Source organism: Vicia villosa, unplaced genomic scaffold (assembly GCF_029867415.1).
Source record: "Vicia villosa cultivar HV-30 ecotype Madison, WI unplaced genomic scaffold, Vvil1.0 ctg.000244F_1_1_3, whole genome shotgun sequence".
NCBI classification, from domain to species: domain Eukaryota; kingdom Viridiplantae; phylum Streptophyta; class Magnoliopsida; order Fabales; family Fabaceae; genus Vicia; species Vicia villosa.
In genome coordinates, this window is record NW_026705096.1 from 413594 (window position 1) to 417264 (window position 3671).

Here is a 3671-nt window from a genome sequence, read left to right on the forward strand (position 1 = left end):
TTGATGTCAAAGAATAAATTCATAATTAAAGTTACAAAGTTAGATTCCTTAAAAAAAACCTTCTCCATTAAGCATAAGTTCTTATCCATTCTCTCAATCTAATTAATATAACTAATTGTATATATGTGATACACGGATAAATTTTATTAAATTATTATTGATATGTATTAAAAATTTTAAAAAATAATTTATAATTTGTGTCGGTATGATTTTATTTTATGCTAATTACAACTTTTATAAAAATATTAACAAAAATAGTTTCAAATAATGTGTGTCGAATTAGATTTTGTTAGATTTGATTTAGTTATACACAAATTTGATTAGATTTGATTTAATTCCAAAATATGTATTTTGGGCTTTTATAATTTTGGGTTTTTGGATTAGAGAGCAAGCTAACCTAAATCTATAAATAGATGAAGTAATTCCTATTTTAGTAATCAAATTGTATTCATAAAATTTGCAGTTGCAAGTGAAGAAAATGATTCTCTCTTTTTTTTTTTATAATATTTTTTCATTGTCATTATGTGGTAGTAACAATCTTGTTCATTAAGATAGATAGAAATTCATCATAGATATTGGTGAATTTCCAACATTTAAATGCTCTGTAGCTAGCTCTCTAGGTAGCTTAGTTACACACAACTATGCCATTAGATTGATTAGTACATTGAATTAAAAACAATTAAAAATTGAAACCAATCTCAATTATTTATAAATTTAAATCACCTTTATTTATTTTAAGGGTGACAAAATGGCTCCGACACGTCCAATAACTCTGCTTTGTTTTTTGTGAGCTTCTGCGGACGTTAGTATTAACATGGAAATTTATAATTTTTAAGATTAAAAAGTGAAATGCTAGCGGACCCGTCTCACACTCATTTTTTGCGGGACAAAATAATATTTTAAATCTGCACACTCCACAAAATCCACCATGTCCGCCCTATTTTTTACGAGTTTTTACACAACGAATCTAAACAGGACGGACATGCTCGTTTGCCACCCCTGTTTTATATCCATAAAAACACAATTCACAGTTTTTTTAAGTAATCTTTTAAATTAAAATTTCATCATAAATATATTTTTGGTTCAACTCTAAATTTTATGCAATTTAATTTAATCACTACACAAATTTTTAGTTAAATATTTTAAGTGAACTTTTTTAGATGAAATATTTGGGTTAATACTACTTTACCCCCTGCCATATAGGCGAGATTCGGTTTACCCCCTCTAAAAAAAAAATTTATTGGACAAACCTTGCAAAATAAAAATTCCATCAAATTTGACCCTGATCAATTTTTTTGACCAAGATTCTTAGAATCTTGCCTACATGGCGTTTTTGGTAGTGCTGACTGTACAACACATGAGCAATGTGGCACAGTCAGCACTGCCACGTGGAATTTAATATTTTTTTAAAATTTTTTTTGTTGATTTTTTAAATTTTTTTTTAAAATTTAATATTTTTTTTACGTTTTTAAAAAATATTTTTCCAATTTTTAAAATTTAATATTTTTTCCCAATTTTTTTTAATTATTATTTAAAATTTATTTTTATTATATATAAATTCGCAGGTATTTTCAAATCCGTAGGTAAATCCGCAGGTATTGTCAAATCCGTAGGTAAATCCGCAGGTATTGTCAAATTCGCAGGTAAATCCGCATGTATTTTTAAAGGTAAATTCGTAGGTAATTTTAAATTCGTAGGTAAATCCGCAAGTAAATCCGTATGTAAATTCGCAGGGATTGTCAAATCCGTAGGTAAATCCGCAGGTATTTTTAAATCCGCAAGTATTGTCAAATTCGTAGGTAAATTCGCAGGTAAATCCGCAGGTATTGTCAAATTCGCAGGTATTTTTAAAGGTAAATCCCCAGGTATTGTCAAATTTGTAGGTAAATCCGCAGATATTGTCAAATCCGTAGGTGAATCTGCAAGTATTTTTAAATCCGTAGGTAAATCCGCGGGTATTGTCAAATTCGTATGTAAATCCGCAGGTACTGTCAAATATTTTTTTTAAAAAATAATAATAAAAAAATTTTAAAAAAATATTAATTTTTTAAAAAAAAAAATAAAAAAAATCAACAAAAAAAATTTAAAAAAAATTTAAAAAAATATTAAATTCCACGTGGCAGTGCTGACTGTGCCACATTGCTTATGTGCTGTACAGTCAGCACTACCAAAAATGCCATGTAGGCAAGATTCTAAGAATCTTGGTCAAAAAAATTGATCAGGGTCAAATTTGATGGAATCTTTATTTTGCAAGGTTTGTCCAATAAGTTTTTTTTTTAGAGGGGGGTAAACCGAATCTCGCCTATATGGCAGGGGGTAAAGTAGTATTAACCCGAAATATTTTGACAAGATCTTAAAATATTTTTAGTTTAATGATTTAATTATTTAAACTTTATTAACTCATCTATAATTTTAAATAACTTCAAAATTATATACATTTTAATTATTAAATTATTATAGATTTAATAATTTAATTAATTAAATTTTATTAAGTCATATAATTTAAATAATTTCAAATAGTTTGAACATACTCTCAATTCTTTACATTGAAATACGAGAACTGTAATTATCAAAAAGTACATGTATGTGTGGTATCCCTACACGAGTAGGGAGTATGGGATAATCATAGGCCTTAGCAGTTTTATAACAGTAAAGGCTTGCCCGTGAAGGTGAGAAGTTTTGTATGGTGATATTTATGCCGTTTATGATGGTGTAAGAATGACAACTCACATAAGGTGAGAGGCTCTGTATGTAAGCTTTCTGCTCTCATGACTTCCACAAGCTCTTTCAAACTGTTATGCTTCTCTTCAAACCCCAGATTCCTCGTTTCCAATCCTCTTAGGTATGTAATTTTTTCTCTTCCTTTCTTTTGTAGTAGTTGTAAGTAGGGACTGTAAAGAAAGGTTTGAAATAAGGTTTAGGTTAACGTAGAGCTGTGGGATTTAAGGATTATAATCATCCCTTTGACAATTGTGGTGATTTCTTTTTGTTCTTGTATTTTCCCAAGAACAAAAAGATAATGGCTACCTCTTCTCCCGTGCCTAAGGGCACCAAGGACATTTTGCCTAAGAGGAGATGAATGGGTGGTTATCCTAGAGGCTTGTTTACCATCAGAGAGGGTTATCATGACTGTCTCTTTTGATCCCCCTCCACTTATTTCTACTTCTATCTCCCCTTTATTAAGGATATGGGGATTTTTCTCCCATTTTTCCTTTTTGTTGTAGAGGTCCTAAAGGTCCTCAATGTGGCACATTTCCAACTGCTTCCTAACAATTGGGGTTTTTATCAGGGTCTTTGAGATGGTATGCGAAGATCTGGATGTTTTCCCTACTGTGGAGATATTTTTCTCATTTTATGCTACCTGACATTCAAGAGGCGGTTGGGTGTCTTTAGACGACATTTTGGGAAAGGCTCATTTTAAGGCTCACTCCAACCACTACAAGAATTAGGATATGATAGTAAGCACCTTACCCTTGGAGAGGCGAGGATAGTTCACCTCTTAAGGAAGTTTGAGGTCATGGATTCACGCACAATAATTGATATATGGTTGAAAGGCGATGATTATCTTGCTGATTACCAAGGTAAGTTTTGGATAAGTTATTTTATGGGTATTTCTAAATAGCGCATTTGACGACTATGCATTGTTTTGTAAATCAGATGACGAGGATTTA